General features: G+C 45.9%; 1 protein-coding gene and 1 long non-coding RNA gene across 2 annotated transcripts in view; one reads left to right on the top strand and one right to left on the bottom strand.

Moving 5' to 3' along the window:
• Positions 1-18,748, top strand: part of Etv6 (ETS variant transcription factor 6) — a 236,615-nt gene that overhangs the window by 65,087 nt on the left and 152,780 nt on the right. The window lies entirely within an intron of this gene.
• On the bottom strand, positions 3,258-17,858 carry LOC146895325 (uncharacterized). The gene is made up of 5 exons (XR_015737422.1): positions 17,575-17,858; positions 14,395-14,573; positions 10,826-10,900; positions 10,068-10,199; positions 3,258-3,702 (listed from the first exon to the last, which is right to left on the bottom strand). It is a non-coding gene; the product is annotated as an uncharacterized LOC146895325 (long non-coding RNA).

Below are 18,748 nucleotides of genomic sequence, written 5' to 3'. Positions count from 1 at the left end.
CACAGATGCATCCCCTGAGCTCAGAGAAGCCTTTATTTTGCCTGTTGATACCCTTTCTGTCCACCGTATGTTAGCCTTGCTCTTGTGTGACAGGAGTCTGCCAGGCTACATTTTCTTCCTTTTACCCGGAATCAAGCAACTGACTTTGCTTTCCCAGGAGCGGCCAAACCAGCAGCCAAGCCGACCGTATCTTCAGCTTTGATGGTGATTGCTTCAGCTCCCTTATTTCATCACCGATTAGGATGCGCGGGCGGCGCTAAGTGACACATAGCCCATAAAACATATCTGCTTCCTGCTGATTTCAGGGTTCTGGAGGAGAGGCCGTGACCAGGGATTAAGATAGTCTGAAGTAACAAGCAGGAAGCAGGGCACTGTGGAATATTTATGTCTACTAAATGCATAGATTATTGCTTTTTCTGATAGCTGCTTTGCCTCAGTAAAATACAGTATGTTGTAGTGTGTGTGTGTGTGTGTGTGTGTGTGTGTGTGTGTGTGTCTGTCTGTCTGTCTGTCTGTTGAATAACGAGCATCCGTCCATTTCTAGCTGTCATGTCTGAGGACCTTAGTAGAAGTTTTGATGCCCTCCGTGTGCCTACACGTGCTGATAGAGCAGTTGCGGAAGCATTCATAGGCAGTGTCAAGCGGGAGATGGCTCAGTGATAAACACCTTGCTTTGCAAACATGGGATCTGAGTTTGTATTGATAGAGCTCATATTAAAAAGCTGGGGACACACACCCGTGTAGTCCCAGAACTGGAAATAGAGACAGGAGGATCCGGGGGTTCACTGGCCAGTTAGTGTAACTGCTCAGTGAGCCCCGGGTTAAGTGAGGGAGCCTGTCTCAAAAAATAAAGTTGAAAGCGACTGAGAAAGACACCCAGTTTCAACTTTTGGCCTCTAGTTGTACATACGTGGGTGGGTATGCCTGTATATGTATTCACACATGCACGTACACACACAGCAAATCTGATGATAAGAAAAAAACCACCCCTTTGTTTACTGACTTCTCTTGACAAATACTTGGAAAGTTTTTCTGAGATTGCTTCTTAGAGGCTATACTGGGAGTTTGTGTCTACATTCTAGACTGTGAGTGACCCCAGATAGTCCCAGCTTTTGGTTCTGACATCCTAAGAGGCTGTAATAGACCTTGAACTCCTTAGAGGCTGCGGCCAGTAGACTTAAGCACTTGGGCCTCTAGGAAACCACCTGGAGAGTTAGTAGAGTTCTAACAGGTCTTTGGCTCGTGCTAAGCAGATCAAGCAAACAGAATGCTACCCTACAGACACACCCTGAGAAGCAGGAAAGCCACACTTCAGAGACAGGGGGAATATGAAATTGAAAAATGCCCATAATTCAGGATTTTAGAAAGATTTGGGGAGTGTTCTGAGAAGTGATACTTCAGGGTATATACTATTGTGTGCCCTTGAGAAACCGTTCTGGTTCTCCATCAGTCCTAGCAGGGCTGCTCCTTTCCATGCACCCAGTGATACCCCCCCACTCCATCCCATGCCCACCAGCTCGCTCACCTCAGCTCACAGTTTTGCAGCTGGCTTGACCACACCCTGCCCCTTCTGGCATAGCTTTCCAGACTTGCTAGATGTTTCAAAGTGACTGGCCAGCTGCACAGGGCCCAAACACAAGGCAAATGCAAGCCTCTCTGTTTCAAACGGTGAAGAATTTCAGGACAGCCGCAACAGAACATTAAAACAAGCACAGGCAGTTGCAGGGCCCCTGGATAGCAGCATGGAGCTGCCATGGATGCTCAGATATATGTGCTGGAGTAAGCAGGAATTGGTTTTGGGGTTTTGTGGCTCTCAGCCCCAGTCATTGGGAGGGCTTCTGCCACACCTCTGATCTGTGATTCAGGAAGTCATTCCAGCAGGGGTTACCAGGGGTTCTGAGGTTATAGAGGCTGTCTGGAGTGTTAGCGTCTACTCTTTGGGGAATCTATGAGGACCGTCAGTATGATTTCCCTGGCTGACAGTTGGGGGCAAAGTAAATTAAGTCAAACCAGTTGAAAGAGTAAGTGGGGAAGGTTGGCATTATCTTAAAGGCTGATACTGGAGTCAGTGGGTGTCTAGCACCATGAAGCTGTCTCATAAAGGTTGATGCCCCTTGTCCTGATGGGGTGCATGTTAGACATACCCGCGAACTGTAGGCCTGTGAAAGATGCTGGTCTTTTGGCTTCAGCATGTGATGGAGACCTGCTATGGTGAACGGAGATGCAGAGATAGTCTTGCCTCGGATCAGTCCACATTCCTAGTGTTTTCTAGCACGAGCCACTGCCACGCTGACTTGTTTCTTTCCCCCACAAACCAACAGTAATGAAGCAAGTTGGCCTGCAGTTGGACAAGGCTCTGAATAAAGATGCATACACAGATAACAGTGCGAGGGCCTTTGTGTTCCCTACACTGACATACAGACACATTGTGGCTGTTGGGGGTGTCACGGTGGTGTTTCAGGGAGCTGGGCGAGAAGGGCAAGGCCAGGCTGTAGATGCAGTGAGGGGATGGGGCTGAGGCAGGGCCCAGGAGAGCAACAGGGAAAGGAAGAGGATGTAGAAGGCTCGAGCTATGGCTTTCTCTCCTCATGCTGGGCTGTTGGTTACTTCCCTCCCTGAAGTAGGAGGGAAGGTCCTGCCGCATGAACACTGTTCACTTGTTGGCCTTAAGCCATCCGGGAAGTGAGGGTGGCTCTCACGCTGGGGTCTCAGCTTCCACCATGCAGGAAATGCTGGTCTGCTAATCGCTAATCAGAAGCATAAACGGGATAGTGTCCGTGTGTACAGATTTGGCAGAGAGGCAAAAACTGGCGGTTATTTGTGTTAGTGATTACCGAAGGGAGAAGAGTTGATACCTGGAGATAACAGGTTCAGGCATAGCTTTGAAGGTCCCAAGGAGCTGTTGGCACAGTGGTCTCTCAAATCAGCCTTGGGAGCAGTGTTAGAGGCAGTCCCGGGTGGAGGTAAGAACTGTCCTCTGTGACAGAGACTGCTCGGTGTAAGGGGAGTTGGCTTCAGAAACATAAAAGGGCAGTTCTGTGTTTAGATCGTATCTTTGTCATTTAAGAAGAACATTTGGGACTTAAAATTCTCCAAGTCTCAGTTTCCCTACCTGTAAAACCAAGACAAACGCCTTGCACGAATTGTTTAGAAGATCCACTTCTGAGGACCTAGCATGCCAGCATATGGCCAGCACGTACCATAAAGAACGACAGCATTCTCGCCTTCTTTTTTTTTTTTTTTTTTTTTTTTTTTTGAGAGTTAAGATACAGTCATTCATTTGGGGTAGAGCAGTGTAGACTGGTGTGTTCAGATGCGATCACTCCTCTGAGCCTTTTGGTAGGTGGTCAGAATCACCTTTGACATTGGCAGTTGCGAGGGCTCTCATTGAGGGAAGAAGCTAGCGTGGGCTACATCAGGAAATTCTAGAATTTGAACATTCTGCTTCTGTTTGCTCAAAGACGGGGCAAGGCAGGCTTAGCCGAGTCTGGTCATTAGAGACAGGGACTGCATGGGGAACTGAAGCCCACACTTCTTCCTGCTGTTTTGTTTCAGCCAGTCACGTTTCTTGTTCGGCCGAGTGTGTGCCAGAACTGCCGACAAGGAAAGAAACCAACAGGTTGGTTTCCTTGCCTTCCTGTCTCCCCTGCTTATCCTCAGGAAAGGTGCAAGTCAACCACGCGGTAGCCAGTGCTGAATGCCCTGAAGAAGAGAAGGGGAGGCCCTGTCATGTGTGTATGGATAATCGAATCCTCTGTAGTGAACAAACAGACACATCCACCCTCCAGGCATTGTCAGAGGCTCAGTTAACGCGTTAAAAGCAATGCTTTCCTTCTTAGGTTTCATTTTCTGATCGGTAGGCTTCATAACAGTACAGCCTACTCCACCTGCCCACTGTCTGCGTGTTAGGAAGGACGAGCCGGGACCTTTCCTACTCCTCACCGGTCTCTCTACATCGCGGCATAAAATCATGTAAGTCGGCTGCTTTCTCTACAAATGGAGAGAATCGAGACTTTTCAAAATGGATGGTTCTTGCATTCTGACCTTTGTCCATTGCTGGGCAAGGCCCATTCCTGTGGGGGAGCAGCGTTTTGTGCTCTGCCTAAAGTAGCCACTCTATAGAGCAACACTTAATGTAGTCAATACTGTGGGACCCAAGCTATGACGTCTGTCAGAGGCATGCCAGTGGCTTTTCACAAATGTGTGTTGAGCCCTTGCCTTATAGCTTCGGTTTGGTAGCTGTGGGTTGGGAATCTGAGAAGTCCAAGTTCCAGAGACTTCACTTTAGGACTGTGGGAATGATAGAGGGGACACGGCAAACCCAGGCTGTTATTTGATGACCACGTGGTGGGGGTAGTATGCAGCTGGCCCTGTCTTCCTCCTTTGTGAAATGGGAATGCTGGCGTCTCTGGGATGTGAGTTACACAAGTGCCCTGTGCCCGCTGTTCGATAGCACAGGCCCATCACAGGCCCCGTTTGTTAAGAGTCTGAGCACTTAACACCTGCCACCAAAGACTACCGCCCTCCCTGCCTACTTCCTTCCCTTTCCTCTCTCTGGCCTTACTTGCCTCCCATTCTTTCTTGCTCTTGGGAAACAGCATAATGCATAAAATAAAAGCCTAAATTTTAAGAATGATACATACATGCGTTGCCCTTTGTACATAGAAGCTCTCTGAGGACAGATCACCTCTTTGTATCTCTTACCCAAGAGTATGTACTGAGCACATTATTAGATTTCTTGGATATTTTTGCATACTAGCATCCCGTATAATTCAAATTGGATCAGCCCATCAGGGTTCCTTGCAGTTCTTTCCGTCTTCCCTCCCTTTGTTAAGTTCAGCTTCTCTTCTTTCTTTCCCCAGCTGCAGAGCCACATGCACTGGGATAAGGTGGCAGTGCCATCTATATAAGATTTGGGGGGAGGGGTTCAAGACAGGGTTTCTCTGTGTAGCTTTGGTGCCTGTCCTGGAACTAGCTCTGGTAGGTTAGGCTGGCCTCGAACTCACAGAGATCCGCCTGCCTCTGTCTTCCAAGAGCTGGGATTAAAGGCCTGTGCCACCACCACCCGGCCTCATATAAAATGTTTTAATCTTACTCATTAGCTGTTGCCTGGACCACGCTGTGTAGCTGAGGATGGCTCTAAACTCCTGATCCTCCTGCCTCTACCTCTCAGGTACTGCAATAACAGGGCCATGCCACAATGCCCATTTCTTAAGCATCTTCAAAACAAGTGATATCCCTTGGGACAAGGTCCAGAGCCCTTGAGAATGACCAAGGAGAACATGGGCCCTGGGAGGTGAACTCATATTCTTGAGAGTTTTTCTGGGGAGAAAAGACCTTCTAGGTCCTCTGACCCAGTAGGCTGGGCAAAGGCTTCCACTCCACTTCTCAGCCTGAGGGATGTTATCTGCTGGCTCTCTATATAGGGAAGTTGGCTGTCATGCTGCCTAGCTATATGGTAGGCACTTTAGCTGTTAAGCAGGTCAGTTACCCACGTCTCCAGTTTCTCCCGAAGTTCAGGATTTCCCTAATAGGTAAAGGGATAAGGGGGCTGCCTTTACCAGAGAAAACAACTAGGGCTTACAGCAAGGGTTGAGAGTTCTGCAAGGAACCTTCTTGACCCGTAGCTCCCAGCAAAGGAGTGTGTGCCGAGGGTTTGGAAGGAAGTTGTGTGGCATGGCTGTGAATCTTTAGTATTTGGAGTTAGTCATGTAGAGCGGGCTTGTGCCCATCAGCCCTGGGGGAGTTTATATCCAGGCTTGAATCTGTAAACCATGTGGGGTTTCCAGGGCCTGTTTCCTCTTGGTTTCTCTGACTGAGCATGAAGTAAACATTGATTGAAGATCTACTGCGAGCCAGTCGGTATCAGGAAGTCTTTATTACTGTTCTCTGTGTTGGTAGAGGATTGAGTTGGTGGTGGGGCAAAAAAATAATAGGCCTTACAGAAGCGTATGTAAGTGTTAACGTTAGAAGTCATAGGAACTGTCATCAGGCATCTCTAGTGGGTATGTGTGTATGCAAGACTCTTGGAGGCTTCCACTCTTTGTGTGTGTGTGTGTGTGTGTGTGTGTGTGTGTGTGTGTCAGGAGGATGCTTTGGTGCACTTGTGCCATGGTGTATATGCGGAGGTCAGGGGACAACTCTGGAGTTGGTTCTCTCCTTCCACCTTTATGTGGGTTCTTGGTCATCAGACTTGCATGGCAAGAGCTTTAGTCCCTGAGTCAACTCACCAGCCTCCAAAGCTTCTTGACTGGCTGACTTGTATGACTATGAGACTTCCTGGTGTGTCCTATCAGGTGTGCTGTCCATCACGCACACATCTTACTCTCCTGCCTGGGATTTCTAGTTCATTTTGTGTTTTAACAAAATTCCGAAGGGAGGGTGTTTTATAAAGGAAAGAGGTTTTATCTGGTCACGTTCTGGCGGGTGGCAAGTCCAGGCAGCCTGGTGCCTAATGAGCACTGTCTGTCCTCCGCTCGCTGCCGTCTTTCCACATGGCAGAGAAGTGGAAAGGCCACGCGCAGGAGGAACCACGATGTGGAGAGGCCTCATTGTGTATCAGCCTGGTCCAGTCAGGAGGGTAGAGCCGCCAGGACCTGGCTTGCCTCCCTTCCCCAAGCCCTGCCTTGTAAAAATGTCCTTTAGTATACTGGAGACCAAGCTTCTAGCACTTGACCCTCAGGGAACAAGCTATATCCCAACAGCACTACACGTTTCTTCTCTTGTAAACTGTTTTGTTACCTGCTGCTGCCCAGTCTCTCAGTCACCATCACTGGGAGTTACTGGCCAGGAAGTGTCCCCACCCTGACATCTAGTCTAGTGTTAAGTACTCCCGTGAATGTGAATGGATCAATCAGTCAGAATTTCAAGTTCAAGTTGTAATATGTTTTGTTACGTGTGTGTGGTTAGAATGAGATGCCATTGACCAGTACTTGGCAATCCTGAGTTATTTTTTTGGAATGACACTTGCTTTATTATGTTTTGACCTGTTTTCTAACAGGAGGCATTTCCCCTTTACCCACTTTTGCAACGAAGTTAAGTGCATGTAAAGTCTTTCTCCAAGGCAGTGTCTTCACCAGCTGATTTCTGACTCCTCTTTGTCCCATAGGAGAGGAATGTGCTCTACCGTGAGCATCATCCCTTGGGGGCTCCTACCTTCCCAGCTGACTCCTTATGGCCTCAAGGGGAGGCAGGACTTACCTACTTTTGGGTTCAGTCACACACCCATTCTACTTCTTACATTTAATACATAATTTGTGTCCAAGAAATGCTTGTGGACTCAAAATGTGGTCAATAAATGGTCAAGAGAATGGATAGCTTGCTTCAAGAACATCCTTAGGGCATCTTAAGTGACAAGAGCTCTTTGAAAGAGGCAGACCCAGCCTTGATGTTGCCTAGAGAGTCTCCTTCACATTTGAACTCATGGGTCATATACACTTAGCATTAAGAGAAACTGCTTGAGTTTATTGTTTATTAAGTATTTTGTTCACTTGAGTTTTTTTTGTTTGTTCTTTTTGTTTTTTGTTTCCTTTTTTACATATTAACCTATCCTTGATTTCTCCACATGGCCACATAGTGATTATATAATCTCCAATGTTTAGTTGAAATTTAGGTTTTTGTTTGCTTCATTGTTTGGTTTTGTGTGTGTGTGTGTGTGTTTCTGTTTATGGGTATTGCATGTATGTGTGCATGTGGTGTTCATTTGTTCATGTATGTGTTTAGAAGTGACAATGTAATGTCTTATGTCTTCTTCAGTTGCTCTGTATGTTAGGGTTTGAGACAGGGTCTCTTTCCCTGGTACCTGGAGCTTGGTTGGCTAGACTGACTGGCCAGTGAGCCCCAGGAATGAATGAGCCTGTCTCCACCTCCCTAGGTGTTGGGATTATAGACACACACTGTGGTGCCTGGCTTCCTGTGTGGTTGTTGGAGGTCTAAACTCATGTTCTTGTGCTGTGCAGCAGCACATTCCCTATTAAACCATTGCCCCAGCCCTTGATGTTCCAGTTTGGGTGTTATTTAATAGCAAAATGTCATATAGGCTGGGCTTCATAGCTTTTAAAACCCGCAGACATGCGTTCTCCCTTGTTTTTGATGGCTCTGTGGCACATTGCATCGACTGAGCGGTTTAAGGCTCTGTTGCTAACTTGGGTTCTGTGCAAGTGCCATAGTAGGCATTGTGTCCTCCTTGTCACTGCTTCCTGCTCAGGCAGGTAAAATTTGCCGCAGAAAGGAGTGGCCAAATGGCCAGGTGTGCTGGTTCACAGCCTGGAATGGGCAGCTGTCAAGTGAACTTTGTCCGCGTTTTCAGGATTTTATCTCCCCGCTCTCCTGCGTGTGCTCCTGTGGGTGGGAGCCCTGAGATCAAACGCTTGTTTTGAGGCTTTGCACCTTTCCCTGAAGACACTCTCCAAAGGTCCCTGGAACTGCTAGACAGCTGTATTGGTAGAAACTGGGTTGCCATGTGGTACTGGGTGTATGTTTTTGCCTGGTAGATAAATGAGCTTGATCCCTAGGTCACTGACTTTACTATGAGTGACAAAGTAACAGAACTAAAGTAACGTGACAGAAATGGTTAGGACCCTTGTCTCTTTTGTTGTGAATGCTGGAAGTTTGGGGATTCTCTTCCTAACTTGGAAGCCATATTAATATGACTGGCTCATACTATGGGGGTGATAGTAGCCTTCGAACTCTTGGGTCAGTACAGTCTATACCTTGGTTAGACACTATTTTTGTGTGTGTGTTCATGTGTGTTGGTGGACTTACATGTGTAGGTGAGCAGACACACACGCGTGGTAGTCAGAGGACAACTTCAGGCTTTGTCCTTGGGAACTTTTTCTGGGTGTTTGTTGATGTGTTTGTTTGTTTGTTTGTTTTTGAGATAAGGACTCTGATTTGCCTGGAACTGTCCCCAAGTAAGGTAGGCTGTCTGTCCAGGGAGCCTGAAGGATTGCTGTCTCTGTCCTATTATAAGAGCATGCCACCATGCTCTGGTTATGGTTTATCTTTGTTTGAATGTGGCTTCTAAGGATGGAAGTTAGGTCTGCATGCTTGTGCACTAAGTGGTTTACCACCTGAGCTGTCGTCCCAGCAACGCCCCACCCCCACCCCAGGAACCATACTGACCCTTGGAAAATCCTGGACCTTGGTTCTTGGTTTACTGCTTCATTCATTATTTTTGTTGTTTTTGAGGCAGACTTCCCTCATAGCCCTGGTTGTCCTGGAACTCACTATGGAGACCAGGCTGGCTTTGAACTCAGAGAGATCCTCTTGCCTCTGCCTCCTGAGTGAGGGTGGGGTAGGGGGATTAAAAGGTGTGTGCCACCATATCCAGTTTCATGCATTCCTTTCTCCACAAGATAAGTTTTAAGACTGCAGTGGAAACCTGTCGTCACTTGTGTAATGGAAGGATAACCTTCCTCCTCATGCTATGCTGGATGTATATGGGGTGGCACTGGCTGTTTGGGGTTCTTTCATCGTTTTTCAGAAGTGCAAACAGAAGAATCCATGACCATCTTTGTGCTATTGGGTAATTTTTCTGTGCAAGCAAAACTTATTACTGAACTTGCTACCGGCTTCAAGAAATATATTTTACTCCCTCTAGAAATGGGCTGTTTGATTTTGGCCTTACTTTTGGTATTTCTTCTCACACAGTTCTTAAGAACATACCCTACCGTTTAGGGCATTAACTGGGGACCTTCAGCAAAGGTTGTGGCCTGTGTAGACCTTTGTAGGCCTTTGCGGGTAGTGGTGAGAAATCTCATTCCGCTTCTTGTTCCCCTTTACCTTGGTATTTTAGCGATAACCGCAAAGCAACGTGGCAGAAAGCAGTCTAACCTGTCTGATTACTCCTGTCTAAACAGAGGAAAGCCAGTAAGGCCCTGGTTTGGCATTGCCAGGCTCAAAGGAGCCAATTGTATCCACAAAAGATGCAAGTCACTGAGGCTCTTGGGGAGAACTCCTTGGTCACAGTCCAGGGGAGAGCCGAGTTCAGTAGCTCAGGGACTGGACTCTGATGAGGTGGGCCTATTGCTGTCTGGACATCTGACAGTTGTCCCTGCTCTACTAACCTGTGACCTTCTCATCTGGATTCTTTAGACTTCCTCCTGCAGGTGCAGACAATGGTGTTGGCAGCCGTTCAGTGCAGAATGTGGGTGGTTTTGGTTTTCCCCTTTTGCTTTGAAGGATACAGCCATGGACACCTAACAATAGAAATGCAAGGAAAGAGAGCTGTGGGCTGCCGTTTGCTCCTTCCTCAGAAAGCTGCTTTCCAGGCCTCTAGTTACGTCCCAACCTCCTGGCAGCCTGAAGGAGGGACTGTGCCTTGCCCAAAAGTTTGTCCAAGGTCATGAGTGAGCATGCTCCTGGGTGGAGGCCCTTCTTAGTTTTGTGTCCGTTCTATCCCCTTTTATGTCTGGCTCCTAGTGGGTCTTTGGGACCCACTAAAGGGGAGGACGGAGATGCTACCCTTTGCAGCACTGCACTTTGTAAAAGGGAAGTGCCGCTGGGGAGAAGTGGTGTTAAGTGTGAGTTTTTTTGTGGGGTATGTCCCCGTTGAAATTAAAAAAAAAAAAGATTCAAAGAGGCAGGTTTGATCTTTTTAGGAGGCAATGATATTTAAAATAAAAACTATATTCACATTTAATGTAGCAACACCTTAACTAAGCATTTATCAGAGAAAAGATTAGAAATAGAACTAGGAGCTAGGGATATAGTTCCATTGGTAGAGTACTTGCATGGTTTGTACAGAACCTTGAGTTCAGTCCTCAGCACTGCATAAAGCCAGATATGGTGACACATGCCTGTAATCCCAGCAGTCTAGATTTACCTGCAGTAGAGTCAGATGTTCAAGGTCATCCTCTGCTCCGTAACAACTTCAAGGTCAGCTGATGTACGTGAGATCCTGTCAGGGAGAAGACGAGGACCAGGAATGAGGGTGCTTATGGTGAAAACCAAGTGTTACTTGCCTCTCTACACGGAATTCTGCAGGGAAGCAAGAGTGTAGCTATTAGTCTTTGGGAATTTTGGTTTTCTTACTGTTATTCTTAAAAGAGAGAGAGGAAAAAAACCCCTCCCCCTTGCCTGGCCTGTAAGGGAAAGTAGGTTCCAGAAGAACGTGGGATAGAGCAGGAAGCTTTAGCCACTCTTTAAAACCTACTGCCTGCTCATACTGTTTTGTTTATGGACTCAACACTTCCTTCTCTGAGAACACCTTCCTCCCCGAGGGCCTAAAACGTTTTATAGTTATCAGTCTTTATTTTGCCTATTTTCTGAAAATGTTAGCTGCCACTTAACTGGCGTCACAAGCTAAGGTTTCCACCTGGAGATATTACATCTGTTTGGGGCCATTAGCTCGGTTGAATGCATGACCCCACTGAAGGCATTAACTTAACCATCTTGTCTTCCATGTCCCCACATGGAAGCACCCATGTTTTACCACTCACAGCCCCACATCCCAGCAATGTTCCTAGTCCCAGCCAAACCAAGATGGTTGTCACCTTTTTAGATTCAGGCAGCTCTTCATAAAATAAATCCATTCCCCCTTCAATCTGGCTGCCTTAAAGTTGACCTAGATAACGGTAGGCGTGGTTCAGTGCCCATCTTTAATGCCTCTTTGTAGAAGACCCAAAGCACGTAGTCATGGGATGAGGGAAATTGGAAGTAAGTGGGGCATTGCATAGTAGAATTTCTGGTTTCATACTTGCCTGCTGTTTTCTCTTTTTAGTTCAGTATATGGCAAATACTGAAAAGAAGAACTGATAGCTACCTGGGTCCCAAAAGAAGAAGTGTTTTTTTTTCCAAGATACTTCTGTTACTCTGGTTTTTTTCTTTTTTAAATCTGGAAAATGAGGATGCTGGTCTCGATTTCTAAGCCCTCTTCCTGTTCAAACTTACCATGGGGAAGGAGGCAGAAAGCGGGGAGGTCAAAGGAAAATGGATGCTGGGCAGAGCATCCCACACCCAGCATCCCAGCATGTGGGAGGTTGTGGTGGGAAGATCCTAAGTTGGAGGCCAGTCTGGGCTACATAGTAAGACCTGAAAAGCTAAAAGAAGGAAGGAAAGGAAGAGAGAAAAGGAAAAGACAGAATGATGGGGGAGGAAGGGCCGAGGGCAGAGGAAACAACATGGCTCTATTTCCTTCCATCAGCACTGCCCAGGGAAAAGGCATTTTAAGTGCAAACCTTTATAGCACACTCAGGGCACGTGCAGCCTTTCTTCTCCACCCCAGCTTTCCCCACCATCATACGCTGTTATCCCGTCAGTCCTGGGACCTCCATTGTGCTTTGGCCGGCCTGAGTGTGATGAGCAGACACCCCTTCTTGCTGTTCTGCTTAGAGAGGACCTTGGCTAGGATGGTTTGTGCTGTTCAGATGACTTGTCACTTGGTTTAATATGACCTTGGACATCAAAATCTGCTCTCTTCTGTCTAAACTACCCAGTTTCAGTTCTGTAATCATGTTAATCACCAGAACTTTCTTAATACATTTTCTTCCATCTTCCATTTTTACCTGGCCAGATAGCCTTCTTAGTTTGAGGAGAAATGTAGAAAGACCACAGCTTTGGAATCTGACCGACTTTCCTTCAAATTCTAGCATTGCTTATAGAAGGTAAACTCTTTAAATTTTTATAAAATTGTATGTGTATGGGTGTGTTATCGTATTGTCTTTGTACCACTCTTGTGTGCCTGATGCCTGTGGAGGCATTGGATGCTCTGGTCTCGACTTAAAAATGGTTGTAAGCTGCCATGTAGGTAGTGGGGATTGAACCCGGGTCCTCTGGAAGTATAGCCAGCGCGCTCAACCCCCTGAGCCATCTCTCCAGCTAGGAAGACAAGTTCTTGACTCCTCTCTTTGTAAAACAGACAGGGTATTCTTAGGTGCATGTCCCGGTGAAGGTGCACTGCATGCTTCCCTCTTCGTTTTCTCCTAACCTGCTGCTCCGTGTCATCTTGTTTCTGTTCTTCACCCTCTTTACCTTCACAGGTTGCAGAAAAAGGTGTGGATAAGCGATAGAAGAGAGCCCAGCAAGGGAGGGGGTGCTCCTGGAGAACCGCACCAGGTTTCCCTCCTGACATTTCCTACTAGGCCGTGTTAGGTGATTATGGAATCAACTGGGAAATAGATATCTTTAGCAGAGAGCCATCAGCCCCAATGTAGGCAATGGAATTGTGTTTATTATTGGTGCAGTACAGGCCCCTTCCCTACCTCCCCTCCCTCCCTCCCTCTCTCTCTCTCTCTCTCTCTCTCTCTCTCTCTCTCTCTCTCTCTCACACACACACACACACACACACTCCATGCGTAGTGACACAGAAGAGTTGACCTGTATGATCCATATCAGCTGCATAGTTGATCTGTGCAGGCGAAGCTGGTCCTGACAGATAGCTGCTGTACTGACAGCAGAGATCAGGTTAGAAATGGTGATTTTTCTGAGGGCTTAAATGCTCATGTGAGCATTTTCCCTTAGAGTCATGTGCCTCCCCATGCAATTATGCTGGTATCTTGAGCCACCGAGACACCTTAGAAGTGGCCATGTCTGGAGCCAGACTTTATTGTAATACCTGTGTGTTTCCAAGGCACCAAAATCAAACTTAAAGGATGCCATTCTTGTTCTGTGTAAGAATTAATGGAAAAAAAAATCAATGAGCAAAATATCTTGCTAACTATGGCACTTGTCCCCAAAAGTGGTGAGGTGGCACTATTCAGTGACACCAGATTTTGCATCCAAGTCTTCTCTTTTCTTCCGTGCTTGTGTGTCCCAGGGTTATTGATTGATTGAGCCTCCAGTCTTTGTGGGTGTCTGCTAGCCACCAGTATCCAGCAGCAGCCTCCACTTCAGCATAGTCTCCCCAACGGTCTCACAGTAGAACATGAACCTGTAACGGAATCTTTTCCTTCCGGATGTCCTCCGGAGCTAGGACTGTGGGAGTTGGTGTTGGGAACGTCTGTGGCTTCATCCGGAATGAAATCAGTCTTCCAAGGCTTCATGAGTAGCATGAGATGAGGCCGAGATCTCTCCTTCAGAGTTTCAAAAAGTGTCACCTTAAGAAGCCATCTCATCATCTAATTGCCCTGCGTCTGTTGCTGGGAATAACCAAGGTCCCAGACTTGACTGTCACTGTGCTCTAGGTTTCAAGGCTGTCTTGTCACCGGTTAACACCATACAAACTAGACAGCGTTGCTGAATCGCAGGTCTCTTTAAAGTAGTAATGAAAATATCACACTTAGCTGAGAATGGTGGCTCATGCCAGTAACCTAACCACTGGGGAGGTAGAGATAGGAGAACCAGGAGGTAGAGCCCAGATTTGGCTTCTTAGCAACTTAGAGGCCAGCCTGGATTACATGAAATCCTGTCTCCAAAAACCACACTCCTTTTGCCCCTTCACCAAATCATACTTACCTGATACCTGTGAAGTTTAAATATAATATTTATACTTCTCACATAAAAACCAATTGTTGATGACAGTTTCTTACTCTTTAAAGAGCATTCTTGACTGTGTCTTCCTTAAAACGAGATTGAGAATTTTTTCTTGTCCATTTTCATAGCCTCAGCACATGGTGGGGCCAGGTGCATAGTCACTGAAACAAAAAAACATCATCTATCAAGGTCTTCGACTTATTTTCTCACTCACTGGCCCAATAATTATGAATTATCTGCAGCCTGCCAGGCACTGTGCTTGCGGACGGTAGCCAATGCAGTCATGGTCAGTGCCTACACACTGTTGGTTAGCTGATCTGGGAGAGGAGATTATATAGAAAAGTAGAATCATGATCAGTTTTGATCCCTGAGGTAGGATTTTAGACTTGAGAAATGCCTGCTATCATCTTCTAATCCCAAATCTGACCTGCCAGACTTGGTACTATTTCCGGTCAGGCAGAAATATGGCAATAAACCATTATTCATAACCGTTTGGGGGCACTGGGAGATGCTCGGTTGGTAGAAGACTTGCTATGAATGCATGGAGATCCAAATTTGATCTCAGAAACCAGTGTTAAAAGCCAGGCTCGGCAGTAGTACTCATAAGCCCAGTGCTGGGAGGCAAAGGGAGGAGGATCCCTGGAACATGCCTGCTAGCTAGTCTAGCCAGGTTGGTGCGCCCTCCCAAAGAGAGGTGGAGGAACAATTGGGGGGGTACCAAGTGTCAGCCTCTGGCCTTCATTTCTGTGTGCAATCACATGTGCACACATGCATGTGTGTGCACATGCCTGTAACTTTTTAAAGTATTTTTATTCTTTGAGAATCTCGTTGTGTATTTTATTATACTCATCTCGTTCCTTTCTCAGTTCCGCCCAGATATGCCACCAGCCTTCTAGATCCCCCAACCTGGTGTCTTCCTCTGAGTCCTGTTTGTGCTGCCCATAAACTCCCGGGTGTGAGGCCACCCACTGGAGCACAGCGACCTAACAGAGCCCACATCTGTTTAAACAACTAACATCTCCTCCCGCAGAAAACTGATTTTCCCTCCTCCAGAAGCCATCAGCTGTCTATAGCTCCTCAGTTAGGAGTGGGGCCTCATAAACCCTCCTCTCTCCCATGCTGGAATAGGACTGGATTGATATTATACATAAACCCTTCTCTCTCCCATGCTGGAATAGAACTGGATTGATATACAGGTCTTGTGTAGGCGCCTACAGCTATTGTGAGTGTGTGAATGCCTGGTCAGGTCCAGAAGGCACCAGAGAGTTTTGCTCTTCTCCTTCTTGACCTGGCTCTTTGGAGATGATTCCCAAGATAGCTAGGGTGTTTTCTGTAGATGTCCCATATAGAGATGTCCCATCTGAGGTTCACAACGTCATTGACACACATAGCTGGTTTTCAAAGTTTCAAAAAGATATTACTTGTAACATGAGGGAGCTGGCTTGTTTGTGTTTTCTGTCTCTCACCTGTCTGTCTGTCCCCAGCTGTTTAGTCTCAGAGGAAATCACACAAAGATCTCTATAAGTTATAAAGCTGATTGGCCCATTAGGTCATGCTTCTTATTGGCTAACTTTCACATCTTGATTAACCCATTTTTCTGATCTATGTTAGCCATGTGGCTCAGTACCTTTTTTAGTGGGGCAGCTCACATCCTGCTGCTTCGGTGATCTGGGCAGCAGTGGGAGGAATCAACTTCCTCCTCCCCAGAATTCTCCTGCTCTCCTTGTATCATTTCCATTTCCTGTCTGGGAAAATTTCCACCTACACCTCCTGCCTGGCCAATCAGCGTTTATTTAAAACATGATTGACAGAATACAGACAATTCTCCCACACCACTTCCCCCTCTTTTTTAAAAAAAACAAAGGAAAATATCAATAGTTCATTTTTTGGGAATGTGGGTGTAGTATTTTAGTCTACTTTTAGCTGGTTGGGGGCGCTGATCATCTTATGGGGACCTAAAGAAAATTTAGAGTTATGATCAAGTGCTGACTGAAGTATCCTGTGAGTCTTGATTATCTCAGACAGCAGTCTTGAACCTGTTTTGGATGAAGAACTGACATCTGGGACATCTGCTTTTACTGGAGATTGTTCAGGTGGTCTCCCTTGGTCAAAGATGATTTTTCTTAACTCTGAATAAATCTAGAGCCTCTCATTTTTTGTGGAAACAAAAGCAAAATCTCTTCTTTAAAGTACCATACCTTTTGACTTTAATTTTGAAGCCAAGGTATTTTTAAAATACCTATCTTGGATTAATTTTGTAGCATTTATAAGCAAATATTTTTTAGTAGCTGTTGCTCCTTTTTTAGCACTTAAATAATTTAAAGAGAGCATAATAGCATATAGTATCAAGATTTTTTGTGTATTTTTTATCTTTACGTGGTTTTATTTTAACCTCTTTTTTTATTTTTACTTTTAACTTTTGGCTTTTTGAGAAAGGTTTTTTGTATATCTTTGTCCTGAAATTTTCTTTGTAGACCAGGCTATCCTTGAACTCCCAGAGATCCGTCTGTCTCTGCCTCCCCAGTGCTGGGATTAAAGGTGTATATCATCACACCCAACTAGTCTCTCTCTTTTTTTTAAATTAAGCCTGTATATATTTTTTAACATACTATAAATTATTTAGAGGTTTTCTTACTCTTTGAATCTCTCTTTATTGTATATCTTTTTTTTTGACCACATGGGTCTTTAATTTGTTAAGGAATATGGAGAAAACAACAGTCAAAAGCTCTTAAGGTGTTTTAAGGTCCTTCCCAGGAAGCAAGCTGCAACATTGTGTCAATGGTCTGGATTGCCTACTTGAAAGAGTCAAGAGTTTTGTCTGGCATGACGGCCCAGAAACCTGACATTTTAAAACAGTGCAGCTTTTTTTCTGCTATGGCTGAAAACCAAAATGTTTTATTCTAGTCTTTTTTAAGCTTTTTAAGGTTTTTTGTGGATGCAGTTATCCACATTGGGCGCCATTTTGTAACATGAGGGGGCCTGCTTGTTGGGGGTTTTCTGTCCAGTCCGGCCCCCCAGCTATTTAGTCCCAGAGAAAAATCACACAAGAGATTCCTATAAGTTATAAAGCTGATTGGCCCATTAGGTCAGGCTTCTTATTGGCTAACTTCACATCTTGATTAACCCATTTTTCTGATCTATGTTAGCCATGTGGCTCAGTACCTTTTTTAATGGGGCAGCTCACATCCTGCTGCTTCGGTGATCTGGGCAGGAATGGGAGGAATCAACTTCCTCCTCCCCAGAATTCTCCTGTTCTCCTTGTATCATTTCCATTTCCTGTCTGGGTTTCCCACCTACAATTACTCTTGAAGTCCTGTTGAGTCATGGGAGGAGTAGTGGGGGGTCTTCTAAACACATCTGCTTGGGTGGTAAGATGCTCCAGGAACTTGAAGCAGACTCCGATGGGGCTTCAGAACCGAAGGACCTGTTCTGAGAATGCGGAGAATGCACCTCCTGGAGGAATGGGGAAGAGTTGACGGGCATAAGGGTGGTTTGTAGCAAGATTTTAAGGTTGCCAGCTGGACTCAAAATTTTGTTAATAAGTCACTAATGGCCCTAGGTAGAAAATAGGAAAAAAACATGAGTTTGTGTTTGCTTGGAGAAACATTTTCACTGACATTGTCTAATGAGGCTCATTCATTTTGGAAAAAATGATCCCTGTTTCTAGGCATAAGGGGTGTGGCGGTGAACAGAACAGCAAGGTCCCTGCTCATATGGAGTTTGCATTTCTTAATTATTTGTCCCCTCTAGAGTGAGTGGGAGAACCTGGGCCATCTAAGTGGCAGTTGGAGGTAAGGTTGGCCCACAGCTGTGGATGTGGGCAGAGGAAAATCAAATTCCAAACTGCAGCAAACCATTGATGCATTACCAAGGAGTTGTGGAATAAGACTTAGATCAAGGGCAGAGTCTTCTTGGCGCCTGGCGAGCATGGGCTGGAAGTTAGGTCCAGGGAATTACAGAAACGGGAGGGAGAGCTAGAATTGGGACATGGGCTGAATCAAAGATGGGGAGAGACCTTCCCAAGTAAAGCCTGGCATCTATAGGGTTAAAACCCCACAGTCAACTAGAAGTTTCTAAACACCTTTATTAAACTAAAAATGTTTATTAACAGTGGTTCAGATCAGTGGGGTTTTTGTTTGGGTCATAGAACACTCAGGGTCAAACCCAGGGATTTCCAGTCTCAGCGTCAGCCTGTAATCTAGATGTGACACTCAAGACCAGGTCTCTGAAATTTGGTGGATTGGTTTTTCCTCCCAGCCCGAAGGGAGAAAAACAGGACCCATTCTCTGTTCTGCTAACTAATGCATGTAAAATGTAATACAGTGAGACAGCACGG

The sequence above is a fragment of the Myodes glareolus genome, chromosome 3, assembly GCF_982192425.1.
Source record: "Myodes glareolus chromosome 3, mMyoGla1.1, whole genome shotgun sequence".
NCBI classification, from domain to species: domain Eukaryota; kingdom Metazoa; phylum Chordata; class Mammalia; order Rodentia; family Cricetidae; genus Myodes; species Myodes glareolus.
Note: the sequence above shows the minus strand (reverse complement) of the source record. Positions and strands in the feature narration are given on the sequence as shown.